This window comes from Cornus florida, unplaced genomic scaffold (genome assembly GCF_030987335.1).
Source record: "Cornus florida cultivar Cherokee Brave unplaced genomic scaffold, ASM3098733v1 CherokeeBrave_3.0.0_Hap2_Chr06, whole genome shotgun sequence".
Taxonomy (NCBI): domain Eukaryota; kingdom Viridiplantae; phylum Streptophyta; class Magnoliopsida; order Cornales; family Cornaceae; genus Cornus; species Cornus florida.
The window spans coordinates 13,067,469-13,085,006 of NW_026775576.1; positions in this window are offsets into that span (position 1 = coordinate 13,067,469).

A 17,538-nucleotide genomic window follows, 5' to 3' on the forward strand; every position below is an offset into this window, starting at 1 on the left:
AGGCTTGATGGGCCTGGAGCGAAGGAAACAGAGGAGAAGCTCAGTGTAGGAGGAGGAGAAGAAGACCAACTATCAAGATAAAAATGATGGTAGGGCGAGTATACAATATCTTAAGACAGCTTTCCTCCTCTGGGGTTGGTTATTCCTTCATAGGACAATGCCATTTATAGATCTGGATTCCATTGGTTATTATCCAATGGTTCCTTCCATGCATGGTCCCTCACATGCATTACCCCTAATCTGGATTACGTGAGTAATCCTGGAGATTTAGGAGTCTGAAGGGTCTAATCCTTTCCTCGAGCCTTGTTGTATGTTGCCATGTCATTTCTTCCTTAATCAGGGGCATTAAATGTTGCTTAGCCATCGGTTGGTCAAGCCTGACATAGCATTAATTGTGATTTTAAGATTTGCTATCATGACATGTATAATCCCATCATCTTGTTAATTGGGCCTTGCCGAGAGTAAAGACACCTCTTGACTTCTCATCCACCAATCCAAGATCCTCATAAGTTTCCCAAACATAGATTCCTATAGCACAAAGATCCTACCTTCGTCCCGTGCTATACGCAATCTCTTGATGGTGAGCCTTCTGGAGCTCCAGCCTTTCAAAGCAGTATTGTTTGGCATAACACCAGGATTTGAGGTATTCAAGAGTTGGTCTCTCGAGGCTTGATGGGCCTGGTGTGCTGCCAGGGCTTGGGATGCTCGAGGATCGGCCTCTCGAGGCTTATTGGGCCTGGAGCTATTCCAGGGCTTTGTATGCTCGAAGTTTGATCTTTCGAGGCTTGGTGGGCCTGGAGTAGTGCCAGGGCTTAGAGTGCTCAAAGTTTGGTCTTTCGAGGCTTAGTGGGCCTGGAGCAGTGCCAGGGCTTAGAGTGCTCGAAGTTTGGTCTTTCGAGGCTTGGTGGGCCTGGAGTAGTGCCAGGGCTTAGAGTGCTCGAAGTTTGGTCTTTCGAGGCTTGGTGGGCCTGGAGCGATGCCAGGGCTTGGAGTGCTCGAAATTTGATCTTTCGAGGCTTGATGGGCTTGGAGCGATGCCAGGGCTTGGAGTGCTCGAAATTTGATCTTTCGAGGCTTGATGGGCGTGGAGCGATGCCAGGGCTTGGAGTGCTCGAAATTTGATCTTTCGAGGCTTGATGGGCGTGGAGCGATGCCAGGGCTTGGAGTGCTCAAAATTTGATCTTTCGAGGCTTGATGGGCCTGGAGCGATGCCAGGGCTTGGAGTGCTCGAAATTTGATCTTTCGAAGCTTGATGGGTCTGGAGCGATGCCAGGGCTTGGGGTGCTCGAAATTTGATCTTTCGAAGCTTGATGGGTCTGGAGCGATGCCAGGGCTTGGGGTGCTCGAAATTTGATCTTTCCAGGCTTGATGGGTCTGGAGCGATGCCAGGGCTTGGAGTGCTCGAAATTTGATCTTTCGAGACTTGATGGGTCTGGAGCGATACCAGGGCTTGGAGTGCTCGAAATTTGATCTTTCGAGGCTTGATGGGCTTGGAGCGACGCTAGGGCTTAGGGTGCTCGAATTTTGATCCTTCGAGGCTTTTGACTTTTCAAATTGCCACGGAGGATTTGGCTAAGGTTGTATTGACTTGTCAACATGCCACATCAGCTTCTAATAAGTGACACCCACATTTTCCTCCCCTGCACGTGCGACGATTCAGAATGAATTATTGGCGTGCAAGACTAGGTTTCTCGGTCATTTATTATTTCGAGGGGGTTGAAGGGACGCAAGCGTGAAAGGTCGCCTCCAGTCATTAATGCGCCGTCTGTTCCTGCTTTGATTTTTTAGGGATTCCCGAGGTGAGAAGGCTATTAAAAGGGAATAGTGATGGTGTGAAGGGTTGTTTGTGAAAAGAGAACTTTGAAATTACTGTGATTGCCTTCATTTCCATCATCGCCGACGAAGAGGTCTTGTGAAAATTTAAAGTTCTTTTGCTCATTTTTTGCTCTCAGTTGAGGGGATTGCCACAATGGCTAGTAAGAAACAAGAGTTATGCAAGAAGGATTGCCCCCCTCCAAAGGTGCCAGCAGATTCGGAATGGCGGTGGACACCATTCTTTGGAAAGAGTGACTTTTTTTGGCATCGGGCGAGCAAGTCTGTGGTCACCGGCGAACCACTTAAAGTGGTTGAGTTGATGGAGGAGGAGGTTGAAATTAGCCTAGCTCCTCGCATCCCTGCTGATACGATTCTGCGATTTGGGGTCGAGCAAGGGCAATATCCATGGTCTTATGTGAATTTTAATAATCACATAAGTCCTGCCCATAGTTGGGAAAAATGGACGGACGCGATCCTTGCGAACCCGATGTACAAGGCAATTTTGGATGCAACGAGCTTGACACTGTGTATTAAGCTGTTTTGCCAAATACACATTCCTCGCGACACTGCCGGTTTATGGGAACTTACTTCGCAATGGAGCTCAAGCTCGCACACTTTCGTTACTGCATGGGAAGAGTTTACTCCCACTATTGAGGATGTGAGCTAGTTGCTAGGGCTACCATTTCAAGGGGTAGAGAATCCTGGCTCTTGGGTATTCGTGCAAGCTGAAGAGACTTTGGCGCAGGATCTCGAGGCAGCCTTGGAGAAAACCAAAGACTTCAAGTCATTGTGGGGCGCACAGGGTGTTCGTCATGCTGTTCGAGGCAAGGGTACGCACAAAGCCACTCTCGGGGCTTTGGTGCGGTACTACTTTAGGGATTTTCCAATGACAAAGAAAAATCTCTCAGGGGAGGGAATAAAAGGGATTTTAGGTCCCTGGATTGACCATTCTTCCGGTCTCGCGGCCTACTTACTATGTTAGCTATCAAGATACCTTTTTGAGGGGACTTCGGAAGATGCTCCGCAGCCGCGACTTGTAAATCTCGCGGTGAAGCTGGCGAGTGGTGTGAAAGTGGCCCTTACACCTCTCTTTTTAGGAACATTGTACCATCATCTCGATATGGTGTGGGAAGACATGGCACGGTCTATAGGGCGCTTTGTCCATTGCTCATATGCATCTACCATCTTCTTATAAATGTTTTTGTACGAAAGGTTCCAATCTTATGCTCCCATCCCAGCAGACCTAGCTGTGGACGTGGAGGTCGTGCGAGGCATGAGGTGGCATGGTCGGTTGCCGTGAGGACGGCTGGGATATACCTTGGACCAAAGCTTCCAATTTGTTAGTCGCCCTTATGCTATGATCCTGCCTGGGGCCTTAACTCTGCCCATGTATTTTGATGATGATGAACACATTTTAGCAGGTGCTCATCGCTTAAACGTGATCGAGGTGTTGGTGTTTCTATTAATGACCACCCCTGGTTATTTTCCCACGATATGGGAAGGTGGCCAAATATCGAAGACATACAATCCTCACAGAGTCCCTCTGCAATTTGGCTATGATAGAGGGGTACCCTCGCAGTACATCTTTGTTGAGGGCAAGGACTCCTACGAGAGCAGCTTCACGAGGTTTATAGTAGATCACATTGGGCTACTACGTGAAGGAATTGGTACTGTCTTCCTACTAGGGAGGGGCAGGACCCCGAGGTGCACCGAGACAGCTCGCTCACTCTGGGCTATAGAGTTAGCAAGTTGGAAAGATTTCTGTTAGAGTCCTGCCCAACGCGCAAATGCGTTGGTAATCTATGCGGGGGACCACTCGCTGAGGCCTCCTATAGAATTTGATAGGGGGGCCCTCTATAGCTTTGCCCCTGATCCTGCACCAGCCGAAATGTAGTAAGGGGAATTCTCGCAACCTGTCGCGGTGACCGCTATCCTTATGGTCGAGGCAGTCCTGGCGCCTGTCCGCAGACACAAGACAAGGGCCACTTCACGTGCAAACCTTCCCCCCTAGAAACGAGCAGCTGTAAGTGCTACAGAGCCAGCCAATGCTACCACGAGGGAGGAGAGTGTAAGGCCTCCAGCGCCAAACACATCTCGACCCATGGCCTCCTCAAGCAGAATCCCACTCGTGGATGCACCAATTGAGAGTGACAATACTAACACTTCTGAAGATGATGAAGAACAGCTTCTCGTTGAAGAGCATGGCTAGATGGATGCAGCCTTTGGGCCGGGGCAAGGTGGGTAGCGCAAGCTTCACCAGGTGCGAGATGGTGGGATTGACACCACTGTCCACGACATAAACTCAGGCGAGGTACTAGCTTCTGACAGTGAATTTCCAAATTTACCTACTTTTAACTTTATGCAAGCCTTAGGTGAGAGTGCCCTATATTGTTATGGCCAAGAGGACACTTCAGCGAAGGCAAGAGAAGAAGAAATGGAAGAGCTGGTGTTGGATGTCTCGCCTCTCATCACCGTTCAAGACGTACCTGTGCGTACCCATGCCGTTGAGGTGGCAGAGATGATGCGAGAGTATGTGAGCGCTACAGCCCCACCTCGAGCGAGTGTTGACATTGCTAAGGCCACAGTACTTCCCCGAAAGGGGGAAGATATGTCTCGAGATGATGCCCAAGTGAGGGCTGAGGATTAGTCAAAATCCCTAACCCCTGAGGGGACAAGTCATTCGGGCAAACCTACAGTTGGGTCACCCATGGGTGAAAATGTAGAGGTGCCCCCACGAGATAATACAGACATAGCCTCTAGCTCTCCTATGGAAGTGCGAGAGCCTTTGTAACCTGGGGATGAACATATGGTAGGGCAAGCCTCCTCCGAGAGGGATAAGGCCTCCAATCGAGAACACCAAGCCTCGCCCTTAGAAACACAGGAGATAGAGCAGGTTTCCCTCTTGAATGAGGAGACTTTATAAGAGGAGAGGGTTCACTCTTATCCATTGACAGAGTTGCACCCTTCACCAGTCCTCCCTGCGTCGCAAACTGAGACCGCCGTGGTGAATGCCATGGCTACCCCAGCGAGGCAGTCCACAATTCCCACTATTGAGCAAACTACAACAAGCTCTATGGATGAACAATTTATTGCTCAAATAGAACGGACCCCTCGCCCACTTGGCGAGCTAACTTTGGGGAATAAGTAAATCGCTATTAGTGGCGCGGGAATGCAAGCTGCCAGTGTTGAGGTGGAGTAGATGGGCATGCCATTTCCTCGTGCCTATGTACGACTCCTCGACATAGCCCTTGCACATCATCCTGAGGTTTCACAATTTCTATCTTCGCGCCATGCATATGTACGATAATCCATGTACCTACGCTTTGGCAAAATTTTAGAGATTTTTGTAGAAATCGAACAGGGCTCGACTGATGAAGACCTTGTCAAGGAGGCTACACTCCTATTAGATGATGTTCAGAGGCTCGAGGTTCTTGTTTCGTGGCTGCGAAAATGACTATATGTGGCTGAGAAATGTCTACAGCAGCGACTGCTCGCGCCACGCCTTCAGGAAACACGAGCTAGGATTGAAAAATTTGTAACGACCGGGTCATTTGCCTCCCTTTCCTTTTTCTTGAAATTTTACGAATGAATTTTTTTTCGTTGAGCTCTGTTTCGTGTCGCTTAGTGTCATCTCGAGTGTTCGGAATTGGTTTCTGAGACTCTTTCATGTGAATTGAAAACTTCCTTTGAGGACCGAGTCATTTTCCCATTTTCACTTTTCGGACACTATGCACCTTTCGTCATTTTCCCTGTTTCGTCTTTTTTCCTATTCTGTCTTTTTCCCGTTTATCACATTGTTGGCACAACCTCACTTCTCATGCTTGGAGTCGGTTTTTGACTTCACATACCTTCATCTTCAGTGATTTCCTCGAAATACGTATCTTTACTTTTGCAAGAAAGTACTTTGGTTGCTCCCGGTGTCCACAGGGGCATAGATGCACAATTCTTCAGAATCTTTTTCATTTCTTGGGGTGTTTTTCATAAATATCTTTTGAAGATATTTTATTTCAGGGGTATCTAAGAAAATATCTTTTCGAAGATATTTTCATTCTGGGGCAGTTTCACAGTTAATCCTTTTTGTAGGGACCATTGTGTAATTAACGAAAGTTATTGCAAAATACCTCGTCTGGAGCCTGGATCCTCGTACGGGATTCATTTTTACATTTCGTCAAGTCATGGACTCTTGGAATTCTGTTCTGGTCATTTTTCTCCAGTTTCAGAGTTTCTGGACCCAGTTACCGCCGAACTTGTTCGGGGCATAACTCTTAGCTTGGAACTCGGTTTTTGACGCCGTTTCTTCCGTTGTTCATATTTTCTTATTTTGAATCTTTTTCATTCGTGGAGTTCTGCCGTTTTAGCGCGTTTGCTCAAAATCCACTTTTCCGGACCTAGCAGGGCCCTTTCGGGGCAGTTTTTGAGACTTACTATAAATAGGATGTCCTAAAGTGAAAAATCAGATTTTCACCCATCTTCTCCACCTCTTGGCCGGAAGCCATGGGAGCTCCTTGGCTGCCACCCTTTCTCCTTTCCCTCCACTTGATTTCCTTGTTAGAAATCCTTCCGCCTTTATATTTATTATTCCCTTCGACGTGTTCTATCATTCCCCCTTATTAGAATTCATTTTTGACCATTTCTTGAGTTTGGGTTTGAGGTCAAGTTGTGATTTTTATGGGGCTTCCTTCGTGTAATGACCCGATCATTTTTCTTCCTTTTCTTTTTCTCAGATTTTTACGGATATTTTTTTTCCGTTGTCTTTTCCTTTTTGTGTTCGGTTTTTCATCACTTGATGTCGTCTCGAGTGCTCTGGAATGATTTCCGAGACTCTTTTCCTTGGATTGACAACTTCCTTTGGGGATTATGTCATTTCCATATTTTTAAAATTATCCGTGAAATTATGAGGAAAAAGAAAAGGAAGGAAATGACTGGGTCATTACACCATACAATCACGACAAGGTTCTTAGATCTTCAAGAGATAACACCTCAAATCTAAGGGTTCTAAGATTATGCTTGATAGTATAAACTATTACATGTGGTCCATGCCACCTAGAATCTAAGTCAAGATGCTTATATAGGATCATTCCTTAGTCATATTAACATAAAGCAACATGAGTCATGATGTCTATAAAATTGAACAAGGTTGGGATAATCCAAAGAACATGACAAGTTTATAATTTAACATGAATCACATTATCAATGCAATTAACATGATTGGAACATTCTAGTTAACACAACAAGAAGAATACATGAAGTCCAGGATAATGCATATTATCTATGCAATTAGACAAGGTTGGAACAATTCATATAACACGAAAAGAATTACATGTGAAATCAAGAATAAGGCATAATATCTATGCAAGTGAACAAGATTGGAATATTCTAATTAACACGATAATAGTTATACATGAAAGCAAGAGCAAGGCATAATATCTATGCAATTAAACAAGGATGGAACATTCCATGAAATACGAAAGGAGTCTTAGATCTTCAAAGAATAGCACTTAAAATCTAAAGAGCGAAATCACGAATGAAGCATAAAATCTATGCAATGAACTAGATTGGAGCATTTCACATACACGGGAAGGTTTAAATCTTCAAGGAATAGCAACTTGAAATTTAAAGAGTGAAATCAACCAATGTGGAAACTCGGATATCGCCCGGATTAAAACCATACTCTTGGGATCACTTTAGGGCTACTAATCCATGGGTACCTTCCCCTAGTGCGCACTATAGTTGTAGAGGGACAATTCCCTATACTAGAACCAAGTCCTAGCCACGTCAATTCTTGATTGATATTCCAAGTCCCAAAATCAACAAGTTGTGTAACCAAGAGTGTATCAAGATACAAGTAATACATTAAACCACATTCCATGCACAACTAAGATTTTGGAACGCACAAGTCATGCCCCAAGTTCATCAACTATCATGGCATGTGAAATGTCAAGAAATCATGGTATGCATCTGCATAGACTATAACCAAGATATATAGCACATGGAATCCATTTATGAAAGTATACTACAAGTATAAGACACGTGACTCAATTAGTTACTAAGCAACACATGAGTAATTAGATCATTCCAATATAAGGGTGCAAGTTCATTAACTACATTAATGAAGCTAAGTTGCAACAAGTCATGATATATGTTAAAAGGGCAAAAGCCCTATGAAATACAAGTCCAAATTCAATAGAATACTAAGTGGGAATTAATTAACCTAATTAATTAATTTCTCTAGAAATTAAAGTTGCCCAAAAATTCTCAAAATAATATATGTAAATGTCCATTTCATGGTGATTGCAAATATCACATCAATTTCACAAAGTGAGTAAGACATAATCATGTGGAATTTAATTAATTTAAATTAATTAAATCTCTGGATCTCAAGAGTTGTTTAAATGATCCAAAATTAATATATAACAAGGACTAAGTCATGACTATGCCATATATCAAGTCAAAAATGGAATATAAGTAAGGTACAATTAAGTAGAATTTAAATCAAATTAAATTCATTAAATCTCTAGATTTCTAAGGTTATTCAAATGATCCCAAATAAATATATATCAAGGATTAAGTCATGACCATGCCATCTATCAAGTCAAAAATGGAAAACAAGCAAAAAACAATTTACTAGAATTTAAATCAAATTAAATCCATTTAATCTCTAGATTTGAAAACTCATTTAAATGGCTCCAAAAAATTATATGACAAAGATCAAGTGAAGGCCATACCATATACCAAGTCAAAAGTGAGTTATATGCAAGTTACAACAATCATTAATTTATCAATTTAACAAAAGACATGCGTACAACTTGTATTTCATACAAAGGCAATTAAAAGCACTTGGAAAAATAAACTATAACACCCCCTACCTCACAAGAGGATTGTTCCTCTTGAATTGAAGGCAAATCAACACAAAATGGCAAACCCTTCAAGAGTTATGAAGAGGAGGATGAGGGTAACAAAAAGTATTCCCAGGTTCAAACTTGGAAATCAATGGAAGGTTCTCAAAAATCAAAGTTAAAGCTTAAGGCTCTAAGCTTCATCCATAGAGGCTAGGGTTTTCTTTACAAGGGAGGGAGATGAAGAAATCAAGTGTGATGGAATGTGAGTGGAGGAAATGGAAATCCTCCACTCACTATGTGGTCTTACACCATGGTCAACACACACAAGTCTTGGTTAATTGCACAAAACCCTTCTTTAAAACCATAATCCGAAAGTGGCCCAAACGTAATTTGTAAGACTAAATTGTGAGCCTACACTTGTCACAAATCAATGGCTCCTTCCTAGGCTTAATCTCAAGCCTACACTTGTCAACCATCTAAGCCAACAAGTGCACCAATCCTAGGCCAACAAGTGGTTGAATCTCCACCCTCCATGTGTCATTATCCAAGGCTCCCAAAGATAACCAATGAGGTGGCTACAAGTGGGCCAATGAGAGTGTGACACTTGTCACACTTTTCCAAAAATTGCAAAAAGGTCCTTTTTGAAAATATCTTCCAAATTAAATAGCAAAATGGTCCTTAAGATGAAAAATAATTACTTTAAGTAATTACATAAAAATCCCAAAAACAAGAAGTTTCTAAAGAAAGTGTGCATCCAAACCCCTAAAGAAGAAAGTGAACAAATGGCCTGTATTTCTAGGAAAGTAAAAATACACGTCGCTAAGAAATCGTAAATCATGAGTGCCTGCAAAAGTGGAAGTAAAACCGAACACGAAAAGTGAGGTTGTGCCAACAAAGCGACACACGGGAAAAAGACAAAAGGTGAATAGTGTCCGAAAAGTGAAAATGTGGAAATGACTCGGTCCTCAAAGGAAGTTGTCAATTCGAATAAAAGAGTCTTGAAAACAAATTCCAAGCACTCGAGATGATAAGTGACAAGAAACAAAACTCGGAAAAGAAAATTTAAGCGAAAAAAAATTTATTCGTAAAATTTGAGAAAAAGGAAAGGGAGGAAAATGACCAGGTCATTACAACCTACCCTCCTTAAAGGAATTTCGTCCTCAAAATTAGGAGCATGCCGGAACAAACAGAAGTAGGACCGAACAAAAGGTCAAATAAAAGGACAGCTTAGAAAACACAGAAGGACAACTCCGGAAATCTCAAGATTAACTGAAGGAATGCAAAACCACGAACTAAGACAATACCTCATACGAATCGGTACGTTAACTCAACATCAACCACCGAGAGAATTCCAAGAAAATGAAACGTTGAAACACGACAAAGGAAGAGAGTGACAAGGCAGTACGAACAGCAACCAGAACCCGCCCACACTTACTCGTCAGCAAGGTAGCATGATAGTATAAGGCACTAGTTTATAACATGCCCCAAACCAGGTCAAATCTGAAAAACCTATCAATACGGATGACATCAATGTCGAAAATGATCATTACCAAAAGTATTACGGGAACCAGGCATATGCGAGAGTTGGGGTAGCTAATCCCAAAACTCTAACAACAATGTCAGTGGCACCATTACGCTTAAGTCCTTAGATCCACGTCATGAAGCCACGAAGGAAAAGGAAATGAAATGGGACCTCCTTGGCACGCGTCTCACTCCACCAGACAAGGACTGCGATTCTACGCTCACATGAGCCTTACTCGCATCAACCGATAGAGCAAACAAGAAGGTTCCCAAAATGGGTCCTTATGGATTGAATTTCTCCTATCCAAGGAAGAAACTCATAAAATAAGAATGCATCTAAAGGATACGATAGATCCTAAGAGACAAAGTCAAAACCAGACATGAAAATAAACAGCTAGCATGCAGCATAACAACAGACTATCTACTCACACAAGTAGTAAGATCACATAAGACCTGTCAATGTATACAGGAAAAGAACAGAAAGCATGACAATATGCTGCATATAATCATATGAAGATGAACAAGCATATACAATGTACTTAGACAGACGAGCATATACCACATGCTAAAATAACAAGCAGGTACTATGTGCTAAGGTAAACAAGCATATATCATACGCTAAGATGGTCAAAGTAAGCTCCTAAACAAATTGCCACATAAGCAAACAGACATGTTATCAAATCAAAACATGTTATCGAGAAGTACGTAAGTACATGGTACGACAATACACGTGAATGAAAAGTGTAAGGTATGCTAACATACGTCGCATACGGTCATGCTAACATAAACACGTAGACATGATATCACACCAGGACATGATAGTAACCATACCATGTTATCAAGAAGCATATATATACACATAAAGCATGCTTAACGAATAATAGATGTCTCAAAATACCTGAGCATGTGAACATGTTATCACATAAGATATGTTATTAAGATACAAATGACATACCAAAGCATAACAACTTGAGCATGATATGCACCCAAAACCCGTCGTCCAAGGTATTCGAATCCGGACGCTCTGATACCACTTGTAACGACCCGGGTGTTTATTCAACTCAGTGCGTTAGTGATGACCCGAAGCGGATTCAGAATGCAGAAGCAAGAAATAAGACAACGATCTCCCAAGACATAACACACCTCTAAGACCCGAAGATAACCTTCCATAAGGTCATGGAACCCAAATGAATAAAGTGTGGAAGCAAAACAAAGACAAGTATTTAGAGATGTACGTCATCCCTAGGGCACAAGAATGGACTTTCAAAAAGTTTTGAGGCTCAACGGAAACAAAATGAAGAGAAGAGCATCAAAACCCTACAAGAGAAGAGCTAGGGGTAAAATGGTTATTTGGTCATTTTACCCTAAGAGGAAGGAATTTAACTTTTAATAAGTCAAATTAGATCAAAAACATCCAAAAAAATCCTTTGGTAACTTCACATGAAGTCCTAAGGCCAAAGGGAGAGAAATCCCAGATGAACCCTATCCCGGTTCAAACCAAACCCAACACCCTCTCACTAAAACATGGATATATTGACCTAGGAGAAGAATCTGAAATTGAAACTAGTACCATTGGAAAGACAATGAAAAATTAATGAAGTTAGACTCAAGAATCACCTGATTCGGAGTCCGGACGGAAAATATATGAAAATAAGAACAAATGGCATTCTCGAGTTTAGAAATACCCTGACCCTATCTAACAAAAATAGGTATCACTTGAGTTACAAATGGAATCTGAAGCTCTAATTGGTACCATTGGAAATCTTCTTTCGACGTGGTCAGTTTAGACTCAAGAACAGACCAATTCGGAGTTGAAACAAGTGAGATACGATGAACTAAAGTGGGAGGTGCAGAGCCCAAAAACAAGGTGGGCGCTCGCCCAAAACCCGCGGGCACCGGCCCAAATGGGCAGAACTGTGGGAAATGTGCAGGGCCCCGCTGGTCCCTCGTGGGCGCCCACCGGGTGCCCCCTTGGGCCTTATTTAACGGTGCGTGGGCTGAGTTTTAAGGCTACGGATGCTTCCTAATTGACCCAGACAAGTTTTAAAAAATTCCCTAACCTCGTTTAAACATCCAGAGCTTGCTAAAACAAGGGGAAACTCAAAATGACACCCCATGTATGAATTTTTCAATATTTTTGAAGTATTTCATGAAGTCAAAATTTACATTGGATGCAATATAAATGCCATTGGCCTCCGGCCTCATCTCATACATGTCAAATACAGTATAAAAGGTATACTTATATACACTTTACATATATGAAATCAAATATACACATTTTGACAAAAAGACTACAAGTGGCATTTCAAGCCAACCTTTACAAGAGTTACGAACAAGAATACACTTAAGGAACTTCAATTCATCACAACGATCCTGGGATATTGTGCATCCTACACCAAGGCATCCGTACCTGACAAAATCCCCAGTAACTTCGGGGTGAGTAAACAAGTTTACTCATAGAGAATGAGCATGCATAGACTCGATATTCTTATAGATTTTTAGACTAACATGAAACGATTCAAAATGATCATGCCACTTAACGTCTATGTTAAAGGTAAGACTCAGGGATCATCCTAAGCTACTCATGCAATTGAAAGGAGATACATGACATACATGCATACCGGTTACAAGTGTACTAAACGAAGATGAAAACATGCGACATAAGTAAACAAAACACAGGTATACTAAATAGAATAAAAAACGCACAAGGCAAGTATCCAAGACACGAGTATACTAAATGGAGTTCTAAATACAAGAAGTAAGTGCACGGTTTCAAGTGTACCAAATAAGATCTAAATACATGAAGCAGGTATAATGTTTATGAAATTAAGCAAGGTAGGAAATACTCCATACAATCACGACAAGGTTCTTAGATCTTCAAGAGATAACACCCGAAATCTAAGGGTTCAAAGATTATGCTTGATAGTATAAACTATTACATGTGGTCCATGCCACCTAGAATCTAAGTCAATATGCTTATATAGGATCATTCCTAAGTCATATTAACATGAAGCAACATGAGTCATGATGTCTATGAAATTAAACAAGGTTGGGATACTCCAAAGAACACGACAAGTTTATAATTTAACATGAATCACATTATCAATGCAATTAACATGATTGGAACATTCCAATTAACATGACAAGAAAAATACACGAAGTCCAAGATAATGCACATTATCTATGCAATTAGATAAGGTAGGAACAAATCATATAACATGAAAAGAATTACATGAGAAATCAAGAACAAGGCATAATATCTATGCAAGTGAACAAGATTGGAACATTCCAATTAACACAGTAAGAGTTATACATGAAATCAAGAGCAAGGCATAATATCTATGCAATTAAATAAGGATGGAACATTCCATGAAATACGAAAAGAGTCTTAGATCTTCAAATAATAGCACTTGAAATCGAAAGAGCGAAATCACGAATGAAGCATAAAATATATGCAATGAACAAGATTGGAGCATTTCACATACACGAGAAGGTTTAAATCTTCAAGGAATAGCAACTTGAAATTTAAAGAGTGAAATCAACCAATGTGGAAACTCGGATATCGCCTAGATTAAAACCGTACTCTTGGGATCACTTTAGGGCTAATAATCCATGGGCACCTTCCCCTAGTGCACACTATAGTTGTAGAGGGACAATCCCCCGTACTAGAACTAAGTCCAAGCCATGTCAATTCTTGATTGATATCCCAAGTCCCAAAATCTACAAGTTGTGCAGCCAAGAGTGTATCAAGGTACAAATAATGCATTAAACCACATTCCATGTACAACCAAGATTTTGGAACACACAAGTCATGCCCTAAGTTCATCAACTATCATGGCATGTGAAATGTCAAGAAATCATGGTATGAATCTACATAGACTACAACCAAGATATATAGCACATGGAATCCATTAATGAAAGTATACTACAAGTATAAGACACATGACTCAATTACTTACTAAGCAACACATGAGTAATTAGATCATTCTAATGCAAGGGTGCAAGTTCATTAACTACGTTAATGAAGCTAAGTTGCAACAAGTCATGATATATGTTCAAAGGGCAAAAGCCCCATGAAATACAATTCCAAATTCATTAGAATACTAAGTGGGAATTAATTAACCTAATTAATTAATTTCTCGAGAAATCAAAGTTGTCCAAAAATTCTCAAAATAATGTCCATTCTATGGTGATTGCAAATATCACATCAATTTCACAAAGTGAGCAAGACATAATCATGTGGAATTTAATTAATGTAAATTAATTAAATCTCTAGATTTCAAGAGTTGTTCAAATGATCCACAATTAATATATAATAAGGACTAAGTCATGGCTATGCCATATATCAAGTCAAAAATGGAATATAAACAAGGAACAATCAAGTAGAATTTAAATCAAATTAAATTAATTAAATCTCTAGATTTCTAAGGTTATTCAAATGATCCCAAATAAATATATATCAATGATTAAGTCATGGCCATGCCATCTATCAAGTCAAAAATGGAAAACAAGCAAAACACAATTTACTAGAATTTAAATCAAATTAAATCCATTTAATCTCTAGATTTGAAAACTCATTCAAATGGCTCCAAAAAATCATATGACAAAGATCAAGTGAAGGCCATACCATATACCAAGTCAAAAGTGAGTTATATGCAAGTTACAACTGATGGGCGCTGGAAAGTGCGCACATAAACCCCTTAAGCTAGGGTATTTTAGTTCATTTATCTATCTTTATTTACCCGTTTTAGTACTTATTTGTGTTTTTGTCTATTTCAGGTTAATAATGTTAAAACGAGCTAAAAATGGTTTCTTAAGGCCTTTTTGGACTCAAACTAAGTCTTAGTGAGAATTTGGAGCAAAATGAGGCTGATTTGGAGGAAAAAGGAGGCTGATGCTGAAAGCTGAAAAGTTGGATCAATTGAAGAAAAGTTTGATCGATCGAACTGTTCGCGAAAGTTATTAAATAACAGATCTGAATCTCATTTCGAACCAACTCGGGCTGTGCTTCAAAGGGACAATTCTAGGGCGGAGTTCTCACATTTTTGTGCTCCCAAAGCCTTATATATAAGAGAGATTAAGCCATTTTTGTAGGGAGATTCATATTTTACATTGTAATTTCTTTTTCTTCATTAGTTTCTCTCTCTAGAAAGTTAGAGATTAGGGTTAGAAGAAAAGAGGGAAGTGGAGGCACATCTCTAGATCTATCTCTAAATCCACACACTCTCTCTCTCTCTAGAGCTTTAAAGAAGAAGAAGAAGAAGAGGAAGAAGAAAATGAAGCCATGTTTGGAGCTTACCCTTGAGGGTTTCATGACCACATCTACCTCCTCCATGATTGGCTAGATCTACACTTAGGGCTTAGATGAGCCCTAAGTCTTGTGTAATCTAAACCCTTGTATTTTTATTTTTGGGGATTTATATAAATATTGTTGTGATTAGTGCTTAGCCTTGTGATTGTTGATTTAATTCTTCCTATTGATTCTCTATTTTAATTACATGTTGTCTTATGTTTGATTATTTGAGAATTGATCTCTACACTAGATTCTCTATATTGGTTGCATTTCTATGTGTGATTAATTAAGGATTTAGTGATGGTTAAGCATGGATTTTCATTGAATGGGTTTGTCAATTAATTTGATGGATTATTCTTATACTTGATGGATTGTTCTACAATTTAATTCATGCTTATAGGTAGGTAGACAATCTTTACTTGCTTTGATATTCTATGGCTTATTATTGCAAATTCTATGATTCTCTAGATTGATGTATGCTACAATTGTTACTAATTTGATGGGTCATGCTTATAATTGATGGGTTGTGCTACACTTAGTTTATTTGTTGGTTAGGTAGACAATTCATACATGAATTTGATGGTCTATGCTTAATATTGCAATTGGTAGTCACATTTTGTTCACAACAATGTATTCCCCATTAATGAAAAGCAAGTGGTTAATTACACGTACTTAGTGGTGATTCCAACACCCTAAGACCTCTTTTCATATCTCTTAAATCCCTATCTCTCACTAGTTTACTTTTCTTGCATTTTAATTAATTGAATTTTAGTTTAATTCAAACAATCAATCTCTCATTTGCAATCTTGTGATCCACTAGAGTCAAAGTTAAATTCCAACACATATAATCCCTTGGGACGATCCCTACTCACTCTTGCTACGTTAGTAGTAGTGTTGGTAGTGGTTTTTATAAATTTAAATTTAACCTAAAAGGCTTTTTTTGAACCGCACATTCACTACATTATTTTGACGTATATAAGCGGCCACCGTCAAATTTTGGCACCGTTGCCGGGGATAAATGGTTTTGTTGGAATTAAATTAGACAATAGTGTTCATTTAATTGCTTCTATTTTTATTTTATTTTCTATTGTATATTCTTTTCTCTTGTTTTCATTATGATTTGTCAATTAGGTACTTGACTACAAGAAAGGCAAGCTTTGGAACTTGAAGCAATCATTGGAGCTTAAAGCTAACATTGGAATTTAAAGTTGCTTAAGGACCGTTGTGAGCAATTCTTGGAACTCTTGTATTTTAATTGTTTCACTTCTTTGTATGCTTGTGATAGCCCTTGTTGAGGCTCATTTTATTGCTTAAATCTTTGTCCAAGCATTGGCCTGTGTGGAGGCCATTATTTGTTGCATTTGGATTTTGAATTTGGATGGAGCCATCGTTTGATCCAAGTTTGGGGGAAAATTACTTCCCCTCACCTTATGTCCCTCCACTATATTTTGATCCTTATAAGGTTGAGTCCAATTCATTTCAACATGCATCATTTAATTATGGACTTAATCACTCTTTTGATCATTCTTATGACTATTGCCCTCCCCTACCATTTTATGATGAACCAAATCCACCACCTTCTAGGAACTCATCCGGATTTGAAGAAAAAGTATTAGCTTTACTTGATATGCATATTTCACAAACTTCACTTATTAATTCTCATTCTTAAACTTTAGCCAAGTTAGAAGCTTAAGTTGAGCAAATTGCAATTACTCTTTCATGTCAAGAGGAGGAGGAAGAGGCAAATGAAAAAATGGCAAGAACTTCAATGTATATAGATGAGGATGATAAGAGTGAAGAGGAGGATGAGACAAGTGAGCTAATGACTAGCACTCTATCTTGTATGGAGGAGGAAGTGGCAAGTGAGTTAGTAGCTAATCCAATGAGTATAACATGATTAATGAGGACTTTCCTTGTTTTGATTATGATTTTATCTTGGATATTGCTACTCTAGAGAGTGAGGAGATGTTGACCACTATAGAGGCAGGAGAGGAAGAGGAGGAACTTATTGAAGAGGGCCTTCCTTTTATTATCTCTAATGACCCTCTTGAGACTTGTTTTTTCAAAATG